Source organism: Chrysoperla carnea, chromosome 2, assembly GCF_905475395.1.
Source record: "Chrysoperla carnea chromosome 2, inChrCarn1.1, whole genome shotgun sequence".
In the NCBI taxonomy this organism is placed as follows: Eukaryota; Metazoa; Arthropoda; class Insecta; order Neuroptera; family Chrysopidae; genus Chrysoperla; species Chrysoperla carnea.
In genome coordinates, this window is record NC_058338.1 from 61,491,499 (window position 1) to 61,517,759 (window position 26,261).

Consider the following 26,261-nt stretch of genomic DNA (forward strand, 5'->3'; position numbering starts at 1 on the left):
TAAATTAATAAAAATAACTTCTACCTTACTATAAACAAACCATTCAGCCCAAAGTTATATTGAAAATTTCTCCGCTGTTTTAAAGTGTTGCGTTTAAATTGCTTAATTGTTAACTCTTTTAGTCGGTATATTATATTACTAAAAAGTTCAACGCAGTTAAAATTAAAGAAACAAATTGCAACTTTAATATAATTATTAATAATGATCAAATAATGATCCTTCAAAAAGAGTGTTTGATGAAAAAGTGTACCGATAAATTAAAACTAAAATTAACTTGCATTATATCAAAATTTTGTAGTTTATTCAGGTTGAATGTGTAACCCTTTCCCAGAGATTCTAGTTTCATTTTTAATGAATTTTTTATCGTGGATATTTTTCCGGTTTATTTTTCTAGAGGTCTGTGGTTCCGACACTAAAGAAAATTAGAATTATTTTCTGGTTAGAGAAAGATTTATTTGTATTCGATATCCTTCATCTAGATAGCACATCTCTAGCATAGGAACGGAAAGTTACCCAGTTTTTTCTCTGTATAAAACATGCATTCGTGATCTAAAGGTTACAAAGTCACGATTTTTATTATTTTTCCTAGTATTTATATAATCACTAGATGACTAAATTAATAAACACTTCAACGTGTTTATTAATACTTAAATACATATTTTTTCAAGAGCTGACAAAAAATACAACTAGTAAACGAATCAAAATTATCCTTAGACCAAGGTCCAAAATAAACTTAAACTTAAACTTCAATAAAATAAATCTGTGTGTAGCATATTACATCAAAAATAATCTAGTAGACCATGATGTAAATATCGTATGTATAGTAAACAACAACAATAAGTAATAATAATAAAAAAGTGGATAAACAAATTAAAAAATTCATTGAGTTGACTCTTCTTTGGTAAAGTCGACTATTGCTGGTCAGTAAAAGTTAATTAAATTGAAATTTGATCGATATATGCACTAATCAGAGAATAAAAATTACTATTTAATGTAAAAAGGGTGATATTATGCGTACGCTATTAGCACGAGAGCTGGTGATACAAAATTGGGAAGGTGTTTTACCTCACCTGATTTTCCACACTGACCACAGACTTTGATTTGACACTCAACAAAGCGGCTCAGGCGTGTCTGAATTTTAAGCTGGCTGGACAATTAACAGTTTGCCTGTAATTTTTAGTTTGTCTCGTAATTTCAGTAATGCAGCTCGTTTAATATGTCCCTCGCTCAGAAGATATTGTATTCAAGCGAGATTATATCAAGTAAAAGGTTCCTGGGTATGAAAAAATAATGTGTCTCCACCGTCTCATGCAATTAACTTTTTCGTAAGCTTATAATCATTAGTTATGCAAATGATTAATATTTAAGTTCACGCTTTTATAGCCTTAATTAAAAAACTCCTTTATTTTTCGTTAAGATTATGACCAGAATATTTGGCGCAATATTTGGAAAGATCAGACTTGATTATCAGGAATTCATAAAAATTGGGCGTTTCGATTACTGGTTTTTTTCCTGTTATTGGATTTGTTCCGGTTTCTAGTATTGTATGTAAAAATTCATTGTGGGTAATTAAAATGAAGCATTGCAAAAATAGCATTGGATAATATTAGATGTAGATACAAACAAATAATATCAACATTATTAAGCAATTTATAGAGAGCGATGTGAAAAATGCGGGCGGGCGAAAAGCATGACTCCATTTATCCGATAATCGAGACTTTATATTAAGATCATATATTTTTGAAAATGGATCATTTACAAACACTACAGACCATAATATATTATGTGTGTTCAGTCATGGATGTTGATAATATATTATAATTCTCATAAAATAAAATAATTTTAACTAAAAACGATAAAATGAATGTTTTATCTTCATTATGTTGCTTTAATTATAACACTTGATAATTGACTCTTTTTATCGGTCATACAAGAGGTCCCAGATGTATGTAACGAGTATTTATATGTATATGTTATAAAATGTAGTAAACAGCTTTGTTTTGTATTTTATATGTATAGGTCAGGGACCAGGCCTGGCATTCGACAATTATTTGAAAACGGTTGGAAATTTGAAAGTGGTTAAGCTGTGTCTACGAACTTCTACCTATGCGACAGTCTGCATAGTAAAAGACTTCTTTTTCACAGGTCTGAAATATTTAATTGCGTAGGAAGCTTATGGTAATCGTTATAGTCAATACCATTAAAACATGCTCTTATAGCCAAATTTTTTTTTTAAATTTTAATTGTATACTCAGGGCCGGATTTAAATTTCTGCCGCCCTGGGGCACTGAAGAAAATGCCGCCCTATGACTGAAATTTTATTTTAATAGTTTTGATATCTTATTTAAAAAAAATTAGAATAACTAATTAATTGCAGAAAATTTATTATGTATTACATATTATTTATTACTGTTCTTTTAAATTTAAATTAATTAGTGTTATTGGATAATTCTCCAATTTTAGGAAAATTCATTGATCAATTAAAGTTTCTGTTATCAAAAAGACATAGATAATTTGAAAATATTTTTAATTCTTCAAAAAAATTATATTTCTGGAATTGATAGATTCCAAAATAAAAATATCAAATTTTATTTTTGCAAACCTTTATGGAAATAAATTAATTAAACTATTTTAAAAGTTTTCACTTAAATTTCCTATATTATAATATACAAAATTTTGATTTGATACATAATGCATAAATTATATTTCTTGAAAAATAAAATGTTTATTTAAAAGAATTAGTTAATTATATATCTATTGTATTGAAAATATTTTTTCACTTTCCAAATTTTGCCGCCCTAGAAAATTTGCCGCCCTGGGCACTAGCCCCGACTGCCCCTAGTGTAAATCCACCCCTGTGTATACTACACAATAGTGAGTAATAACTCAATACATACTTTGTATCCCCAAGTTTCCACGGGAACGAATTTTAAAAAATAATAGAAAAGAAATGAAAGTTATATAAATGGCAAATGTCTTTCTTGACTCTTTTATTTTACTCCCCTAATAATTAATATAAGACAAAGCCACAGCGAAACTATGACTTTACTTACGTGACGTGAAAAAACAAATGATTGCGTCATCAACACTATCTATACATGGTATTTCAACAATTAACGCAGCCAATTGTTTGTTTTCACTTGTTAGTTTTCGCTTCTGTCTCCATGACTACATATAATTTTTTTAGATTCATTCTTCTTCTTATTTGAATATCGTTATTAATGTATATTGGATTATTATAAGAATTCTGAAATAATTTTCAAACAGTGCGCCTGACCCTACACCTATAACAACATCAACCGAATACACCCTCCCTTGTAAATATAATCATCGTAGAGACTAATTATAAAAACAAAAACAATATTTTTTATTTAGATTATAATATTTTATTTATAAATATTTATTTTAATCACTGTACTTATAAATAATATACTTATTGACAATACCGTTTCGGATTTATCACTAACATTTTATGAAACTTGATTCAAAAAAATATAAGTCAGCGAAATTTTGAAGCCTTGTTTACATTGAAACTTTGCTGTGATAACAAACCAACGTTTTCTCATAGCGAGCGACCGCACACGATGTGCATATTGAAATAAATATTGAAATTTAACTCCAGTCAAGTTTGTATCTAGTTTAAAATTTATTTATATGCATGTCTTTGAAAACTATTCTGAGAAAAAGAGGCGCTGAAAGCTCTTTCAAACTACTTCATCTAAAAGAGTTCTATCCAAAAAATTAGTAACTGAATAGTTTATTTTCATTGTGTGAGTTCGCGATGAAAAAAAAAGGATCCTTATAATAGATACTCCATTTTAACAGAACACTTTTAGTGAATTTTCTGTTCATACAATGTTTTTGTTAAATTTTAGCTAGTAAAGGCTTGTATTATTATTGCTCGTGTAAATTTTGTCTCAGGAATTATGCTATTCCAAAAAATAAGGAGTTTCAAATCAGAGTGTCATATATTTACATAAAGACTGATATCAAAAATTGTTTTAGACAAACAAGTGAAAACAAACAATTGACTGAGTAAGTTGTTGAAATACCATGTATAGACAGTGTTGATGACCCAATGGTTTGTTTTTTGACGTCACGTAAATAACAAAAGATATCCACTTTTAAATAGCCACACATACATAACTGATATTCCTATATTAATACATACTATAAAATATGCACCTAATTGAGACCCTCGAGGGTAAACAGTGATGTTTTCAAAAAAATGTTTCAAACAAAAGTTGTTTATTTTGTTATAAGGAACATTTTTTACATTTGAACTTTTGTTCTATCTCTAACGGTTTACAAGATAAGTCAAGAACCAATTGACATATGTTGCTCATTTAACTTGACCTCACTTTTTACGTCCTTAGTACGCTGTAAAAATTTCAGCTTGATATCTTTTTTCGTTTTTGAGTTATCGTGTTGGCAGACAGACGGACAGGCGGAGGGATGGACAGACGGACAGACAACTGGAAATGGACTAATTAGGTGATTCTATGAACACCTATACCAAAATTTTTTCCGAAGCATCAATATTTTTGAGCGTTACAAACTTGGGACTAAACTTAATATACTATGTACATTTCATATATACATGGTATAAAAAAGCTAATTATATACCTTAAAATGGAGCAAAAGTTTCACGTAAGTAGGAGCCTTAAATTTGTTTTATTATCTTTCATAGTACAGGATGTTTTCATTCTTTCTTTAGAATAATTAATATGTCTGACTTGTTGCTTCCCCTTGCAACCTTTTTATATAGATATATGTTTGTTCGGTTCAAATTTAGCAATTGAATTTTAAGGTAGTTACACTCAACTAATTGAGCTGAAAGCGAATGTCTCAAGCTATCAAATCAAATTGTAATTTTTAATCCTCTCTGATTAGTTCTATTACTTCTTGAAAATCATTCAAATGATTCTTCGTTATTGGATTTTCCATTAAAAAAAATTTTTTCAATTAAGTCTTACAAGTATAATTGAAATTTTCATTGCTAGTGGAAAGCATGAAAATAATTGTTCTAACTGGATTTTTCTTTAAAAAAATTTAATAAATTTGTAATTTATATTAGTTTTATCAAAGAGTGTAAAATGAATTTTTAACTTTCCTAATGAAATTTTATTTATTTCACCCCGGTAATTTACGAAATATTATGAAAATTGTGTATTGCTCTATGTGTGGTCAGACATCTGAGATGCAATCATTTTCAAATTTTCATACTCGGAAAATGGTAGTTTTCGGATAACGGACACTTCATTGTGTCGAGTGTTGGAAAAGATAATTTATTCTATTTGTCATTCGTTCATCTTCAAATTTAAATAACAAACAAAAACGCATATATATATTTACAATTGTTTGTTAGCGCAAGAAAAAATTTTCTGGAATCTATGAAAAATCGCTGTTATGAAGACATTTCTTATGTATGAAGTTGTCCCACGGAACATCATGAAAGAACTTATCAACTTACTCAAGTCGATAGAACTAGAAATTTTTAACCCAGTCTTGTCCCGAGGACTATTAATAGAACTCCAATAATTTTCCTAATAACTAAGATATTGGTCTACCCTCTAAAGTTTGAGTCTATCACGGGTTGTTAAATTATATATTTCCTTATCACAAGAAGAAATTAAGATTTTGTGTATGTTCATTAGTTGTTATATTTTACTTTTATCTAATGACCTAAATTTTATATGATAAAAGTTTATTCACATTTCAAGGTTTAACAATATACATTGTAAAAATTTATTTTCTTATTAATGAAATTTTATTAAAATATTTATATTTCCTTTTGTCAAATTTACTTTTGTTCAAAACTGAGCAAAAATCACGTTCAAGTAAATTCAAAAATTTGCAACTGAAAGTATTACCCATAGATAAAAGATTTAGTATATTGTATAGATATCCTTGTCTATAGGGAAACTTGATATCTAGATAGCCTGCACCAGTCGTTAGTAGCGTTAGTATTGCTTGGCGGTTTTTTTAAATTGAAAACTAATGCTTTGGAAATTCAATGTGTCATCACTAAAAAAGTATTTAGATTCAGACAAATCAAGAACTTTACGTCAGAATAAATTGTACCGATCGGTCCAAGAAAACCAATCTGCTCCATTCCTTGTATTTTCCCTTCTAACTTGTGAGTGTTCAACCGGTATACATAAAAGTATATTTTTATACCATGTATATATGAAATATACATAGTATTATAAGTTTAGTCCCAAGTTTGTAACGCCTAAAAATATTGATGCTACAAAAAAAAATTGGTATAGGTGTTCATAAAATCACCTAATTAATCCATTTCCGGCTGTCCGTCCGTCCGTCCGTCCGTCTGTAGTCACGATTACTCAAAAACGAAAAGAGATATCAAGCTGAAATTTTTACAGCGTGCTTAGGACGTAAAAAGTGAGGTCAAGTTCGTAAATGAGCAACATGGGTCAATTGGGTCATGGGTCCGTAGTACTCATCTTGTAAACCGTTAGAGATAGAAGAAAAGTTTAAATGTAAAAAATGTTCCTTACAAAAAAATAAACAACTTTTGTTTGAAACATTTTTTTGTAAATATTATTGTTTACCCGTGACAGCGCAAATTAGTTCAGAACATAATTGATATGTTATATATATATAACACATAGTATCAATTATTTGCATAGCAACAACATTGTTTATTTCAAACATATACGTCACTTATAAGATTGTATTATTTGTTTGTGTATCCGTCTGTGGACACGATAACTCAAAAACGAAAAAAGATATCGAGCTGAAATTTTTACAGCGTACTCAGGACGTAAAAAGTGAGGTCAAGTTCGTAAATGAGCATCATAGGTCAATTGGGACTTGGTTCCGTAGGACCCATCTTGTAAACCGTTAGAGATAGAACAAAAGTTTAAATGTAAAAAATGTTCCTTATCAAAAATTAAACAACTTTAGTTTGAAACATTTTTTCGTAAACATCACTGTTTACCCGTGAGGGCGACAATTAGGGCGGAAATTTTATAATATGTACTATACTTGATTATCAGTTATGTATGTGTCACATGTTGGTATATGTAATGTGATAAAGAAATCAACACTGACTATACATGGTATTTCAACAATTAACTCAGTCAATTGTTTGTTTTCACTTGTTAATGTACATATCAACGATGAATACTATTGTAATATGTAGAAATTACTTAAAATTCTGGATGCAATCATGGTCAACCACTAGAAGACGATAATCGTATAGCATCTAAATGAATTGTTTTGTTGTTGTTGTTGTTTTTTTTTTTTTTTAGAGTTTTAAGTATAACATCAATGCTTTTATCTCTTTTCAACTAATGTAAAGTTTCATAGCATGATATTATTAGTTTTTTTATTGAAAATTCATTTGAGTTTTGGGGATTGTTGTTTTTAACTATTAGGTTCTTGTAAATCTTTCTCATCCTTAATCATGCATCAAAGATAATACTGTTTTCTTGAAAATATTCTTGGAAAAAAAGGATTTTGTCGCATTTGGTTTTCAAATTTGTGAATACGCAACTGTTGAATTCACGAAAATGCATATCCCACATACTCCTTACATACTGATAAAACATTAAACTATTATCGTTTAATATGCTTATGTAGGTTTGAAGCTTCAAAGATATAAAAAGCATGAACTGATCCCTTTATAACTTTCATTTTGAAGGCTAATTCAATGTGGATAATTCCTGGCTATGTTTATATTACATACATAATTATTCATTCATCATTAAAAAATATTTTTGCTAGTGTAAGAAGATTTAGAAATTTATTGCTTTATTTTCATTGAGGTGGGAGAGCAGATCAGTTCGATGTATAAAATAGGTTCCAATTCCATAAAAATTAACAATTGAAATAATTACAAGTGAAATTTACAAAATTTAAAAACCTTTAAAAAAAATTCGGGTACGGAACCCTAAGCTCTCACTTGAAACGTTTCTAAGAACACTCTCAATTCGCCTATTATTATGGGAACATCGCCTATTTTTTAGTTGTTCCGGAAACGGAGTCCTTAATTCGCGATTAGAACATAAACATCTCCTATTAAATTATCTTTCAAATGAAACAAAAAAATCCCAATCGGTTCATCCGTTTAGGCGCTACGATGCCATAGATAGACACACATAGCGATCAAACTTATAACGACCCCTTTTTTGTATCGGATGTTAAAAATTATCGATGAATAGAAGCCCCTAACCAGTCTTTTAGGCATTATGAGTATATCAGTTTGGATCTTTAAATTTGCAAATTTTTAACCCCCGAATTAAAACAGGGTTATTATAAGTTTGACTGCTATATGTTGTCGCACACATATGTGACTGTCTGGCTGTGGCATCGTAGAGCCTAAACGAATAAATCGATTTTGATTTTTTTTTCGTTTGAAAGGTATTTTAATGGAGATTGTTCTTAGCTATGTTTCAAGTGTGAGTTAAGGGATCCGTACCACGATTTTTAAATTTTGTAAATTTTACTTGTGGTAATTTAGAACATATTATGATTGAAACTTTATCATTATTCTTATAATATTCTAGTAATTATAATATTTAGGGGTTAGCAAAATCAGATGTTTGTTTTCTTTCCTTTATACAGATTTTATTCACACGATTGTATTTGTTGAACCCGTAGCTTTTTGCATAGCATAAACGCTAACGCTTGACGACAGTTACTTTTTTATAGTAAATAAATAATTTTCGATGTGTTCGAAGTAATTTAAAACTGTTGATATCCATACAAGCAAACACCCATGCACACACTCAAACATAAATGATAAATGAAAACGACGACTTCTAATATACACTTATTCATATTTTTACCCCGTTCGACTCCGCATTTATTCAATCATGTATATAATGCATATGGTAAATATATACTTATATCTTTGTTGCATGTATTTTTAGTAAAATCATTATATCTTTGTTGGGAGCGCCAACAAATATAACCTTGAAACAAGTGGCTAGAAGAGAGCCAAGCACAAGCAATCCCCAAGCAGCAATGAACGGAAACCAGTTTTGATTTGAAAAGTGAACAACACATCAACTGTAGTAATGTTATAAAACCGATAACAAAATTAATCTCAGAGTTTGTTCAGAGTTGGATTTAAAAAGACCTTCTTTGTAGTTTGTATTATTTGCAATAATAAATAGAAGAAATATCAATTGATGATTTGTTTTTTTTTTTATAAGGAATTTCAATCATATCCGGTTGTTATTTGCACAATTTTTTTCAAGTAATTAAATAACGGCATAAAAATAATTGTTTTGTATTATGATAATTAAACGTTTTCGATTTTAACATTTTGAATTGTGAAACATTATTATCTCTAATAATGACAAGACCAAGACTCAAGCGTCTTGATAATGCTTACTCTTGATTAAGCACGCTTAGTCTTGATCTTCCATACAAAACTCTTGCAAGAATCTTAATTTTTACTTTATTACAAATGATATCTTAGTTAGATACATCTTTCTTATTAATCAAGACTTCTACAAACCGACATACTACTTCAGCAAAAAAAAAAAAAAACAAAAAAAAAAAAAAAAAAAAAACAAAAAAACATTTTTTATATTTCGAAATTGAATCGAAATTGTAAGATATGAGTGAAATATGAGTATCTGGAAAGGACTAATTTCAAAGGATTCAAAAAAATGCATAGATCGTATGAAACATAATGCGATTGGAGCTTCAAAAAATAGAACTGACGCACTCTATAATCTTTTATTCCATTGTAGCATGAGGTTATTCTTGGGAAATAATATTAAATTTATAACATATAACAGGCTTTTCACTGAAAAATAGATGACAGATAGTTTCAAAGCAGCTTCGGGTGATGGATTTATTGAATCAGTTTCATGATTATTCCGATTAGATTAAATGATTTCTCTACTGTAAAGTTTTATTCTCTAGGAGAATAGGACATATTCTTGATGTCGAATTGGTCCATAAAAATGTAAAACTAGACTTGAAACCATGACAAAATTTGAAAGTGAAATTAAAATGGATGAAAAAACGAAGAATCTATAAGCAATCAAAGACTGCATTCAAAGGTTGCCCATCTCTTTTTAGCAAAACGAAGTTTTACATGTAATCTCTATGGCGATACCCACGTATAACGTCCGTAGTGGGTAGTTTCCTCTTTGGTCGATTAGGAATTTTAAACGTTCTTACCTTGCATTCTAGTAAAGATTTTTAAAAATCAATTTCACTTTTCTATTCGTGAAGTGAGAATTCTTCATCTGAAGTGAAAAAAAAATTTATTCCGATCCCCTGTTATTATTAGCGACAGCAGTTTCTGATATCGCTAGAAAAAGGCTCTGATCGCTTTCACAAAACTCCATCTTTAAAATAAATTTAAAAAATAAATAAATTTGTTGAATTCAATCGTCTTGCAAGTCTATAGCTCTTGATGATGGTTTTAGACTTACAGTTTCTGCAACAAGGATCATACTAATGTTCAAGTGCCTCAAATACTCACCTAAACGACTTTTCTTGTATTTTGAAATTAATGCAAGTAGTACTTAATCGATTCATAATTAAATTATTTTGTAATTTGTTACTTTTCACTGTTTAGGTATTAAAACTGTTTTGATTAGTGGAACTTTAAGCTAGTGTTATTGATACCAATTATAGATGTTTGCCAAAGCTTGGACTAAATTTCAATTTCTGTGTTATATTATATTCTGCAATACCATGGAAGTGGGGTCGCATCTGATTTTATTGAAGCGGCATATATTTTCATAAACTGCAGTCGCACGAGTAATTTATAACACAAAAACAATATAAATAACTCTTGTAAAATTATTTTTTTCTTGAAGATTTAAATATACGCCAAGCTTCATATCTGTTTATACGCAAAACTTTGGTAGTTTAATTATACCAAATCTAAATAATTTCTCTGATTATTAAGGCCACTAATTTTTGTATAAAAATCCAACTCTGCTACAATAAACATTACTTTTTATTTTCTTTCTCTGTAAAATATCAGTCGCTAGTAATATTTTTTCGTTTTGTTTCTATACTTGATTTTGTCGACGTCATTGGTACTACAACGCTACTGTAAACATATAATGTTAATGTATTATGTACATAAGAGAAGTTCTTCTTATACGAATGTATATGTTTTAGTATCATGTACCAGGAGTGGCCAAACATTAACTTTCTTCTATGTTTTCACTGAAAATTTGCCCCTAGAACAGAAATCACCAACTACATTCACCAGAAATGAAATTTTCATCAGGAATTAACCTCACCTTCGGATAATTTCACATTAGTTTGTGTTGCTAGGCTCTACATTCGACGTCACTTACAACGCAAATGCTTAACCAATGTTTGTAATGCGAAAAAAATGAAAAAATTATCATATGTAAGAGTAATTATGTACATTTGTATATTTTAACAAATTATAATATTTCACACGGATAAAATATTTAAGTAGTAACAATTTCACATTTGGTCCTTAACTGTTATTGCGTTAACTTTCTGTTAATTAGCCAACTAAATAGGTAGAACTAATGCTGAATTCTGAAAGGCCAATTGATAGTAAAAGTGTACTAAGGTAGAACTAATGCAATATATAAATGTGAAAGTAAGGATATTTGTTTGTTTGTTACGCGTACACGCAAAAACTAGCGAGTCCCTATATATTATAAATGTGAAAGTAAGGATGTTTGCTTGTTTGTTTGTTTGTACAGCAATATAACTCATATATTAGAATAACGCATGAGCTATAATTTATAAAGATATATACAAAAAAAAAAAAAAATTAAATTAAATCTTTCATTTACTATTTTAAATTTTTACAGAAATATTTAATTTATGGTTCAAAATGATGATAATAAATGGATCAGATCTATGATCATAATTTTGAGGCATAAATTAAAGTTTTTTGTAAAAATTTATAATAGTAAATGTCAAACAATTCAGAGTCACCTTTTCGGATAAACTCAAGGAACTATTGCTATTTTACAATTTAAAAAATTGAAAACTATGCATACCTTCTAACTGCGTAAAACAATCCCTTCAAGTGTTATGGAAGGGGGATAACTGAGATCAAGAGTTGTGGAGGCTATCAAGCTAGTACTTCTATAAATATCTACCCTCAATATACTAACAAATATTTTAGTCTCTAAAATAAGATACTTTACTGACGAAAGTAATTAGTGACATACATACCTATGTATAACAGTTAAAATCAATTTAAAGTTTTAATAATAAGCAAGTTTTGGGTGAATATTAAACAACTATAATATGCTTCGGTAGTTCACTTGGTAGAGCGCTATCCTGACAAGCCAAAGATTAATATCTTTTCTAGAATTTAGTTGATCATATTTATGCCAAAAATGTTGTATTAAAAATGTTTAACTAGCATATTGTTTGGTACTAGTGATTTAGGAGACTTAAAAATATTAGGATAATGAAAACTACTTTTTCTAGCAATAACGAATATAATTTTTTATTTTTAAATACTTTTTGGTGGATTTATATTTATGTTTATATTTTCGACAAGTTTTAAAATTTCCGACGCTGAAAGTCTGGGCATCCCTGGTATCAATATACGAGCCTACAATAATTATTCTCTCTCTTGCTCACATATAAATTTACATTACAGTTGTAAGCGATAATGACACAAACAACCACTTTTTCAAATTTATCGCTTCTTTTTTTTAATATTTATTTTATTTCTGTATGTAGTATTATATTCCTGCATATTAAATAATGAGAAGAAGAAAAACATTTCGAATCTAAAAATTTTTAATGATTGTAGACTAGAAAAAATTCATTTTAATGGGATGTATGGTCTTAAAAAAGGAGTATGTATGTATGTTTATATTGGCAATTTTATAGTTCAAAAATTTGAAAATGGAATATATGGAAACTTAGGACAAAAACAGAAATAAATATCAGAGAATATAGGCTAGGAATTATTATGAAATCAGATAAATATAAGCGTAATAAAATTTTTAGAAACAACATAAAATTGGTTTATACTTTTTGGGTTACCATAGACAATGATTTTTATCCAATTTCAGGGATATATTTCCCAAATTTTTTCGATTTAAGGGATCTCTGATTTTGGAGTTTATCGGTACACTTTTCATGATATCCAATGAAAAAGCTTTATTTTCCAGGTCTATTCGCTAATAGATGAGTATTTCTTGGTCTGTCTTTAAATGAACCTGATCGTTGTGTTTTTAAGTCAAAATTACTCCGTGTTCAAAGTTTTATCAAAATCCAGAATAAAAAGTCTATTATGTTTACGATTTCTCGAAAAGGAAGAAAACGAAAATACTCGCTTAAAAATTTTGAAATAATCCATAAAATTTTGATTTCTCCAATTTGAATTAAATATCGTAAATTAAAGCAAAAGATCATATCTAAAGCTATTTCTCAGGACTCCGACTTCGGAAAATTTGTGTAAATATTTATACATACTCCGTACTTGAAATACAAAGAAGGAAAATAAAAAAATTTAGACGAAGATATTTGAGGAAAGATTGGATAGGAAATTTAAATTGGAAATATTTTGCTTAATGTATATTACAATATTTTTTCAATTTCATTTACGGTTTCTGTACTTACGCAATATATTGTTAGTTCGTATAAAAGTTAGTAAGTCAAACATAAGTTTTTATGCACCCAGTTCAGACTTTACTCGGTAATAACTTGGATCTCTATGGTATTGTATACCGGCAGTAACAAATTATACATATACGCAAAGGAAAGTTCTCAGGGATGGCCATTATTTTCTATTCAAACATAAACGTCTGGATAAAAAAGGTATTTTCTACATATAATTAAAAATAGGACCTCATATTTCTATTATTTTTTCGAAACTTAATTACTTGATCCTTTTATAATTAACTGTTACAACGCCAACTATAAAGCTAACCTTTGCAGGACATTGTCCACCAAGTCCTAACCACCTAACCATAACAAGAAGTTATTCAGTTGAATTCTCCGGTTGGTAAATATTACATTGCAAAACACATGTACTAAGATTTTTCAAATAATTTATGGCTAGAAAATAGTGCATTACCTTCTGAAATATTGCATGTACAAACAAATTCCGCTTAGATGATCGTAAAACAAAAAATTGGAAACTCAACTTTACTACTTTACATAAAAACTATTATTAAAAAATTGAAAAATGAAATGTAGTCAATTAGTTTCAAGAAAATTAGTAACTGTGTGCTTTATGAAAGTAATTCGCAAATATTACGTAATGAAAATTTTTTATAAGATAAATTTCTACAAACTTTGTTCGAAAGGAAAAAAAAGATTTCAATCAAATATTTCATTCGAAATATTAATTGCAAAAAAAAAAAAAAAAAAAATATTCATAAAATTATATTCATAAAATATAAAATTAAAAGTTTTATTCATTATTTATCTGTCTTTTATAAACTAAGTACTCCTTAATGTCTCCCAAATTTTCTAAAAAATAATAGGGTTATTGGCCTCGTATTTAAACATAAGCACTGAACTATGTTACCAACAGTCATCTTGTGTTTCCTGTAGAGTGTTAACGAAATACGTGCTAAACTTAGACTGTTTATGAAAAATGAAAAATATAAAGATCCAAAAGATATCAAAACATGAAGCATTTTGAAAACTCCAAATAAATTCCTTTAGGGTGACTACAGGTTACCTCTAAAATATAAAATTTTCATTAGACGTTCTTAAAACATGAAATATTGACGAAAAACCGAAAATTTTTACTACCATATTTTACATCTATACATTTTTGAGTTGACAACACTCTTTTGTTGATAACTGATTTGACAGTAGGCCGTTGCTCTTATTTGTGTTTAGTTGGGTTTGTCAAGAGAATAAAGATTGCTATTCATAACGAATAGACTTTGGCTAGAGCAAAGTTTGCAAATTGTTGAATTTTTTTGAATCAAAATAATGGTTTCGTTCGGTTACATGACCGAAATCTTATTTAAACATTAATGGCATATGATAAATTGTGTTTGCAATAAAGCCCGTTTCATTGATATTAAAAATAATTTCCTTTGTTTTATTTTATTTTTTATTTACTGGCTACTAGACTACATTTTGGCTTCAGGACCTGATCCATACGATTAAGCGTAGAAATTTCTCAATTTTCCTCTTCATGGTAGTTTTTCGAGAGTCATTTACTCTCTTATATTTCAAGTCAAATTTTTAAAACAAGGTAGAATACAGGCTGGGCTATGAAACGTTTTAAATTTGAACTACCAGTTCTTTCGTGTTTGAAATTTGAATGATATTGATTTATTAACAGAAAATTGGCTTTACGTTTTAAAAAAATTTGGAAACAGTAAAAATTTACATCCAAAGCAATTAGTCTTTAACCTAAACTATAAGTTTACTTTAAAAATTGTAATAATTTTTTAATTTGAAATTGAATTTAATCATTATTGATCAATTGGCCGCTTCGGGGCTGTTATTTGAGTTCGCTATGCTATGTTCTGAAAGAAGCTATGAAAGACAAATGTTACGCAAACCACTTAAAGATAATTTAGGCCTTAAAATCCGAAATCAAAGTTTCGTTGAAACAATTGAAAATTTAAATTTAAAATTATAAATGACACTCTCTAGTATTTTGAAATATAAATTATACCATATTATGTATAAAATATAATCCAAAGGATATAGTATTACTTTTTGCAGGACTTATATTTTATATACATAATAAATATATTGTCATCGTTGAATTACAATCATTCATCCAGCAGTCAGTCAGTCTGTGCCATTTCTTGAGACTTTTTATATTTTATTAACATACCTACTGCAATACTATTGTTTTCAACTCGAGCATCGAAATTAAGAATCGATTTTTTTACACATTATCCCTATCACCTCTAAACAATGTGTACATGGCAATTTCAAAAATGGAACGGTTTCGAAAATTATGTTCTTATCTAACAAGAGGCTGCGTGATTAATATTTAGAAAGATATTTACTTATTCAAAAAAAAAAGGTCTGTTTTAAAGTGCCATCTTCATCACGAGTTTTTTTTTTATTGTTATTATGAACCTTAAAAGTAAAAAATGGTAATTTTAATTTTTAATAAATTTTATTACATACACAAAATTTGTTTTTATATTTGTTTATTGATAAAAATTATAATATTTTTATATGTCCACATGTGCATGCATTCAAAATTTAAATCATTTAAGTACACATTGTCGAATATAGAAAGTTCCTAAAACAGTGAAGGTAGAACTTACTATAGTACACAATAGTCTGTTAAAACATTGTAAACATACATTTTTGTATGATGAAATAGTATAGTTTTAAACAGTTTTTTTTTCTTAATATTTTGATTTTGATTTTACTTGAAAATAAAAGCGCATTTATTGCAACCGTTCTCTCGGTAGCTTGTTTCCTACTGAATAAATTTCGTCTTCATTAGTTATCGTTATCGTTTCGTCATCTATAGAAAGTTGACAGAATATCTATAGAAAACTAATCTATATCAGCGAGTAACAAGGGTCATACAAAAAAAGTAAAGCCCATGAAATTATGAACAATAAAATACATAAATAAAAAATCAGAAACCCGATTGCGATAAGTAAAATCTGAAAAGAAGGAAGCAAGTCCAGTAGTTTACACAGTTACAGCGACTTTCAGAGTCGAGGCCCATTATTGGGAAACTTTGAGTTTGTTTAAATTTTAATGGGCCCTACTGTTTAAGTCTTGTTTCTTTCTTTTCAGATTTCCCGTAACGCGGGTTTCTGATTTTTTTAATAATTTATTTTATTTTTTACTTTTTAGTGTAGGCCTAAAAACACCCTGGGTTTTTCCTTTTTTTTGACACCCTATTCTATAGGTTGGTTAATTTTTTTATTAACGTATTACTATTTTGCCCCGAAATCCGCTATTTTGAACACTTTTTAAGATGAGGGTTTTTAAGACGAATATAACGATGTCTAAACTGTCAGAATCCTTCGAGCCGTTTAGAAGATACGAGGTTATAAAGAAATTTACAAACCAATACACATACATGCATACAAGATATGTGCGAGAAATATAATCATTCCTTGATAGTCGGGTAAAAAGAGGATAAGAGAGTACCAGAGAAGTATGAACTAAAACGCACGTGAGTAATTGTTAGTTATGAATAAGTGTACTTAAAAAAAAAACTCTCTGTACCTAAGTATTAACCATTTAAAGAAGTACATAAAAAAATTTTATGTTCACAAAGTTAAATAATAAAGTATTTTCAACAATACTGATATTAAGGGACCAAAATAAAGATAAAAAAGATTAATAAAATAGTAATCTATTGTTATTAAGATTATATTATTATTATGCATGTATATTGTTGTCACCAGCGATCAGTTGTAATATAATAAAATTTAAAAATTTTAAATGACTTTTTTGTATATACATATATGTTTTTTAATTGTAGTAATAAATTTAATTTTTCTTTTTTTTGAATACGTATTTAAAGAATTAATGATTTGAAAATAATTCTTTTATATTTCGCCAAAAAAATACGTAGTAAATAATATACAACTTGTTAAACATTTATAAATAAATACAATGTATTTTTTATTACTTTAAAAATAACGTTTAAATATACGTTATGAAATTTTCCCTTTTAAAATTGGTTAAATAATGTTCTAAAAGTTCAACCACTTGCATTTTGAACTTGATATTGATAATTCCATGTTTGACTGTATATTATTAATTTGTTGTATTATAAGGTTTTGAGGGATTATAATTTCCGCATAAAGTTGATCTAAATATTTCAGTGATCGTTCGGTAACTTCAGTTTAGTACCATCAAAAAAATCGGAACTAATATTTTTGTTAATTAAACTTAGGAAAAAGATATATACGCACACATCGCCAGAAGTGATGGACCCAGCACCGGTATTAGTCCTTAATTAAGGTAGAACGAGATTGCCCTTCGACTTCTATTGCTCGACGCTTTCATAAACATAGTTAAGAACAATGCCCATAATTACATTTCGATCGAAATGAAAAAAAATTCAAATCGTTAAACCCGTTTAGGCACTATGACACACAGACAGGCAGACACACATAGCGGACAAACTTATACCCCCCCCCCTTTTTTTGGTTCGGGCGTTAAAAATACTTTGCCCTGAATGACTGATAGACGGATCAACGCACTGCCTAAACCGCTGCTGATCGTAAACGGCTGAAACTAGGAGGGTGAGTTCTGTGTATCACGTAGGTTTTCGAGAAGAAAGTATTTTCCACCCCCAAGAGAGTGAAAAATGGGGGGAAAGTTTGTATGGGACAACGTGATTCCTCGATCCAATCTACTTTAAATTTTGCATAAACAGAATTGATAAACGACATGTTTCGTATTTTATCGAAACTAGCAGTTATCTGCCAAATTCGCTGAACGATTGAGATTTCAAAAAAAAATGTAATATGTTGGAGGCATAAATGAGGGAAAAAAGTAAGTGCTAGTATAATACATATTCATTGAATTGAAGTTTCCACCTCTGTTATACGTCTGTTATACGTGTAGATTATCCTGTAGGATTCTTTATATAGAGATGACTGTTTGTGTTGTTCAGAGCCCAGTTTAGCTGCAGCAAGTTAAGATGGGTTTGGTTAAGTCCCTTTTTTGCACTAAAATATTACAATCAATAAAATTTATTTAAAATATAAGTACGTTTAAAAGTAATTTCTACCAAGCAAAACCTTTTTTGAAAGTCTAATAATAATAATTGTAACGAGTACCTAAACTTGTTCGTTCGTATGCAGGCAGTAATAAATATAAATATTCAACTGTCTTCTCAACTTCATCTTTAACTACTTTTCTAATTGCTCTCCTTCGTTATAAAAATTCAATTGAAGTTTGGTAATAAAGAAATGGTTTTCAAATATCAAATTTGACGTACTTTTCATCACACTTGCCTCTCTTATTGTATTCTCTTAGAGAATTAATTTTCAAGATCGCTTTCGTAGTATTCACCTATATTATTTAGGAAACACTGTGTACTCTGGTTCTTTATTGATACTCTTAGTGGAATAATTTTTGTTTCTTAGTGCTTCCTACAAAAATTGAAGAGCTCCTGACAAAATTTCATGATTCGTATTCCCCGATTAACGATACTCGTTATGTGACAATGATGTTGAATAAAATTGCGAGAATTTCTCTATAACATAAACACTGCGGTAATAGATATGGACAAACGAGAATAAAACTTTCATAGTAACCACAGGAAATTGTGTAATCAAAATGGACCACCAAAAATTGTAAGTTGATGTCGGTAATAACTGCACTAAAAAAAATAAAAAAATCAGTTTTGGTAAACGAACAACGCACTATTATGGAATATAGTTAGAAAAGGAAGTTTTCTAAGTGAATTTGAGAAATAGCAGAAGTACAGACTTATTGACTTATTAATTTTTATTTTCTTCTAAGAGACGGTGACTCTATAGCGAACTTTGATGTATATTTTTTTAATAAATTATTATGTAAGTTTTTATAAAATCGTTGATTCTCGAACTTTGTTGATACATTCAATATACCAATAGGATTAAATCTGTTTAAACTATGAGGGTTAGACTCTCATGTTTTTTGAATTTATTAGATGTTAATAAATGTGGAAAAGCCTACGGCATTAATCTAACTAGTTTTAATAATAAATTTTCAGTGGTTTTAATTCACACCCATTTGTAAATTAATTACGACAAGTCACAGTTAAGATAAAAAAAAAACCAAAAACCCCTAAACTATACACAATCATTTATTATATTAAAGGCTTAATATTTAATACGTTAAAATGTCTTAACCGTTTTTAACGCTTATAATAAGCACCATTATTATTTATTTCTTATAATACCCTTTTTACATAGCAGCTACTTTAAATTACATAAATTAAGGGGGAGCGTAAGGGTACCAAACACACACACACATAATGGAAGAACAACAAACAAGTGTTTAGTACATGTTTTGTTTTTTTATTGGTTGTCTCCAGATTGTTTAAAGGGATTTTTAAAACTGAACTAATAATCAAGTTTTTGGACCCCAATCAACTAACAGTATAGAGAATGCATACAAGTTTATATACAGGCTGTTTAAATTAATTGTAGACTAAGAATGTTATGGAGTTTTGTAACCGTAACTGAAACTTTCGGATATCCGAAATAAAATCTATTCGAAATCGTTATATAATAAGAAAAGTTTCCGATAATTTCGGATAGCAGCGGTTAAAAAAATTTTTCAAACGAAGTACAATCCCATTTTCTTAACATTTTAAGCCTCATACATTTTTTTCTGCAGGGACTCTTCAAAATGTATTTATTGCTTCAATTACTATTACTACAGTCGTTACCGTTAAATATTATTTTGATTTCATAATTTTTAATATTTAACGTCAACTGTCTTTCAAAACTATCACTATTTTTAATCACGTTACTTCCACCATAATTATATTATAAACTTTCAACCCAATATAACCAGCTAGAGTTCATCTAGGAATTGTGGTTTGTTTATTGATTTAATACTTAGTAGCGAATTTCCGAAGAAAATAGAGCTATTGCTTTTCTACTGATGATGGAATATTGAAAAAATTTCTTCAAATTTTTATCGTCCTAGTTGATGTCAAAAATGACCATCGTTAAAATTTATATGAATATATATGTATGCATGTATGTATCTATTTATGTATCTATACGTTTTCGGGTCGGTACCCTCTCTAGCGGTCGCAATTTAAGACCGATTTGAATAAAGTTTGGTATCAAGTACGGTTTTGGTATTTGAAAGGTCAAGTTCGTTAATGAGAAAAAATCGACCAATAAACAAGAGGTTGGCAGTTTTTCTCTAGAAGCATATTTTTCGAAATAAAAATTCTTGAAAAATTAAAAATACAATATTCGATTTTAAGAAAAATGTGTAATTTTTTCAATCTCTGCTACCGGTGCCTTTCCATAGGATTCATTAAACTTTCTCAAAATAAGTATAATTTTAAAACCATTATTTTAACCAATTTGCCCCTAATTAGACTACATACAGGAGGCTAGACTGGGTTATTCCATTCACAAAAATAATGGTTGATGAAACGCTAATTTTTAAAGTTTCTTTAGACATTAAAAGTAATAAATTTTCACTTTATAATAAAAGTGCAAAGTTGGTAATATTCTCTTAGATTTTTAGACCCCTGACTTTTAACTCAATTACATCGAAAAATGTAATTTTATTTTTTTCTAAATAGCAGATGGTGTGTGGTTTCTATTAGGAAAATGAATATTTCCATTTATTCAAAATTCTGGCAAAGTTAAGGTCTAGGGTAAAAAGAGATTAAATATATTTTGAGATCAAAGAGATTAATAATATACCAACTTGAGACGTTCAGTTTATTCATGTCAAGGGCTGGTAATGAGCAGGCATTTTCTTCATTTGCTATGAGTTGATTATAAGGAGGTTGGTTAGTCTTTATAAAAAATGTGTTGAGTATTTATAGAAACTTTTCTTCTTCTTTTGGGGTAAAAAACCGATATGGCGGTACCCAAAGTTTGAAAAGGTATTTGGAATCATTCTGTATATAATACACATATGTATGTATACATATAACCAAAGAAGATGAAGTACATTGAGATTATGTGGTTGAATGTCTGGTTTTGTTTGGTACATGGGGAGAGTAATGTAATCTCTTGAAACTTTGTGTGTGTGTGTTTATTATATTTATGTAGGTTGTCCGTCCGTTTCCTAATTGGCAGGGCAGACAAGTGCAACTCATATAAATATTATTTTCTACACATATAATATCATTTAGAGTAAAAAAAAATAACAGAAAAAAAAGAAAAAAACAGAAAGAAATTATCATTATCAGCCGGTTCTTATTTTATTTTAACATTTTATTTTCAATGGTCATTAAAATTTATTATTCACCTAGACTGACTAACTGTGACATTGTTAAAGAAGACTGAGAGTTGGTCCTTCGAATCTAACGATATTCCAGTGTGGAAGAAATTGTGACTTACGTCGCGTTGTTGATCGAGAAACAACATACCCCAGATAATTCTTAATAAACTGTACCTAAACTGCACTGTTGAGTAACGGCTTCTTTTGTATTTGGCTATAATTGTTGGCCTGTTTCATTCGGTTATAGTAAAAAAAAATCAGCCAAGTCTTCTCTTCAATATTTTGTTTGGCGTTACATTAAAATAGGGCACTTGTTGCAATTTAATTCCATTCTAACTTCATTCATTTGAACGGTTGACTTTTATTTTGCTATTTATTTTCATTTTTCTTCATTCTACGGATGAGTAATCTTTTTATTTTTGGTAAAGTTTGTGCCTCGTTGTCAGCCCCAGCTGGGTGTGATTTTCCGTTTAGAGTTAAGAGTAGTTTTTCGTTCCTCAATAGGTACGTTCTCTGAAGCAATGATGACAACAAAATGAAAATGTAAAAGCATCATTAAAAGATAGGGTTTGTGTACACTTAATTTCCGGTTATTGTTGCCACTGTAAGTAACGGAATAATATAACTATGGACTTGAAAACGTCTCTTAAAAACATTAATTATGACGTTGTTAGTTTATGCAAAACTGGATGATTGGTTTCACAAAACTAATTGAAACAGACTATAATATATTTTTCGAAGTTGCAACATTTAAGTGATGAATTAATGTTATTCATAGGTATGACATATTTGTTACCAGAACATATTTGTTAATCTCAAACTAAAGTGGGAAATTTGTAGGATCCATTATACAAAGCCACGCACGGTGGGTTGATATCAAATTGAAACTGTAATGAAGATTTATTCTTAAAAAGTAGTACTTCGGCTCTATAATAACATATATATGGCGATTGAAAACTAAAAAAAATTTGTGTCGGGAGCGGATTTTTTTACTAAACATACTAATTACATATGGTATTTTTCCAAAATAAATTCCTTCCACAATGACACACTTAGGCTCTATAGCCTAAGTGTGTCCTTCGTGGACAACCAATATAACTCACCTAATCTAAGTATGAACATTCGTTAGAACCTATTCTAGGTGAATCCATTTAGAAGCTATTCTAGGTGAATGCTTGAAGTCAAGTATTAACGTTAGGAGTCAAAATAAATATAATATATATGTTCTTAACTTTAAATGTATAATATTTTAATGTATAGTGGTGACTAAGTAAAAATTGTGTTAGTTCATTTGGTACCACTTGTTAAAGTTAAAAAAATTTCTTAACTAAATATCATCTCTCCCCATCATCCAATTACTATGACAACACAAACATACAAACCTTCTCTCTACTAAATAATATTATGTTACTTAACTGCATCTCATGGTTTAGTTAATTTTACTTAACGATTATTATTTCTTATGTACAAACAAATTAAATGTAATATGTTAGATCTAGGGCGATGAGTAATATTTGACAGGCAATTCAGAACTGCTGGAAATTTGAAAGGTCACGAAAACACTCATACTCGCAAAAATCGCTCTCAGAAGGGCCTGCAAAATTTTCGGGATTTTGCGAGAATATCGATAGTGATGAATATTCCATTGAGAAACCACCTCAGAAGCGACATGCATATAACGAGACATAGATACCACGTAAAAAAGTACACAGTCAGTACTTGAATGGAAGACCGCTTGTGAATATTGGGTGCTGTTGCCTTTTTATTACTTACAATAGTTTTTTATATCTATTGTATAGATACAAGACTAGACAAAAATTAAGCTGCCGCATATTTATGCCCGCAAAACTTGAAAATTAGCCAATGGATTGGCTTGAAATTTTGATAAGTCAGTGCATTTATACCCAAGAGTGATAATACACACTCTTTTACCCCGAAGTTCTCACAGGAACGAACATTTGTAGATTATTTTTACTTACTCCTCTAAAAATTAATATCAGACTTGAATTGAATTAAAACTTGGCCGCGTTTAACTATTTAAAATTTTTATTTATATTTAAAAATTTTAGTTCTTCATACTATTCTTTACTTAAAAATTCCAAAAAACACAGTTATTCTAAAGTTTTAAATTACCACTTTTGTTGTCAGTTCCCTTGATTGCTTTTCATTTTTTATTTATTTTATTGTAGAATATCGCCCACAAATATTATTCAGTATTCAATTTATAATTTTCCAAACAATCGTTTCTCAGAGGCCTGTCTAATACTAGCCTGGCTCTGGAACAATATATAATTTGTTTTTATTTAGATTAATATTTAAGATATTTATAAATAAATAGAATTTAATGTATTTACTAATTATTACCGTTAATTTTACATATTGTAATTTTTTTAAATTAATATAAGTTTAAAACTGTGGCCAGGCACTAGGGTGAATATCGCACGGCAACGACCAAAGTATTAAATAGTATAATATCGAAAAATTGCTATTGCTATGAAAATTCAACGATGATTTTTCCACGCATGTTTACTTTTCCTTTGTTCTTTATACGTGAGTACTTTTAGGCACTATCAAAAACAGGATTTTTATCGAAGATTAAAGTAATCAAATATGTGTTTGTACCGCTTTCTGACAAAACTGAATTTACCATAAAGTTGACATGAGAGAACTCATAGTAGTAACTCACGTGACAGTCTATATCGGATATCTCTGTCTAATATCTGCTTTTATATAAATTTATGAATATAACAATGAAATTCAACAGCTTATTAAAATATATATATTTACCTATATATTTAATGAAATAAACTACCTTTTACCCCCAAAAAAAACCATATAAAATCATAATGTAAACATTTTATTAATAAGTGAAACTTGTTGAAAAATTAACAGTAGTTATAGGGGTTAATGGCAGGTAGACTTGCAGGTCTTTAAAAACTCTGTTAACTGCTGAATTCACGAAAATATCTTTGAGGTCCCTTAATAATTATTTATGAGTGATTCGTATAGAATGATGTTCGTTTGACTCTACTGTAATAGTTATTAACTACAAATATAAATTTCAGTTTTGTTAGAAAATTCTAAATTGTTGATTGTTTCGAAACTTTCGAAAGTGTTAGCCACTTGTACTTTACATTCATAACAAGAGAGTGTCAGTTATTTTGTTAAAACGTTGTGTTCAAAAATTACTCCTTTCAAACGTGGCTGACTCAAAAGGTGCCAGAGGAGGTAAGAAAGAGTTCTTATATCATACAAAGCAGATATAAGAGAATAATTTACTAAAATACAGGATTTATTCAAATATCGTATATGTTGCGGCTCTAAGTGGTTAAGCAAGTAATTTTTCGGGTTAAAATAGAAGTTTGATGTCACAGTTACCTTTGATTGATAGGTGATATTATTTCTTTGTGTTAATGATAAAAATTGAAAATGCTTGGGACAGTAAATTATTTGAATTTTTATAATTTTATTATTCTAATTATAAAGGCAACAATATATAGATTAAAATCTGAATGTATATATTAAATCTCGTACATAACATAATAAGAGTTTTGTAAATATCTTAGAAAAAATTCACAATAATTTTCGTCCGTCAAGACGATCACGGTTAAAAGACAATTATTTATTATTTTTAGTAATAAATAATTACATAAATTCGATTACTTGTGATGTTACACTTTATCTAAATTAAATTTAGTCTAAAGCTAAAATAGTTAAATTTATTCTTTGACGTTTTACTACGCCGCCTATGAGTATCATTTTGAACTATAGATTAAAGTCCACCTGTTCTGATACACTTAATGAACCAAGACTATATCACATTTAAAAAAAAATTGAATGCTGTACATATATTTTACCTGTGCAAAACAAACCCTACCTCTATTTCCAGGGTTATGGAAGGGAGCGAAGCGAAATCAAGAATGGTGGAGGCTATAAAACGGTGGTCTATAGAGGAGGTAGTCTTTACTTTTAAGTCCAGTGAAGCGGGTGGGTATCAAGCAAGTGTTTTATATAAGAATTTCGCCGAGATATATCATTTTTGTCGTTATAATTGAATTTGATCGTACTTGTCTTTCTTAGTTTTTAAAGTTAGCAATGGTCGAGATTATTTCTATTTGGATTCTCATTTCAAAATCTTAGCTCTCATAGGGACTGATCTCTGTGCTAACAACTTACGGAGGACATTGGATATTTTTAATTTAATGGGTATTTATTATTAAAATGATAATGATTACTGGATGTAACATATATTTTTAATAACGGATGTGATACATATCAATCACGCAAAGTGTTGTGTAAAAATATAGTCTTATCACCATAATACCTCCAAAACTAAATACATACAGGTAAGTATATACCTACACAATGCATGTATAAGCTTGTGTTTGTTGTACTTGTTGATGAGTATACAGGATTTTACTACT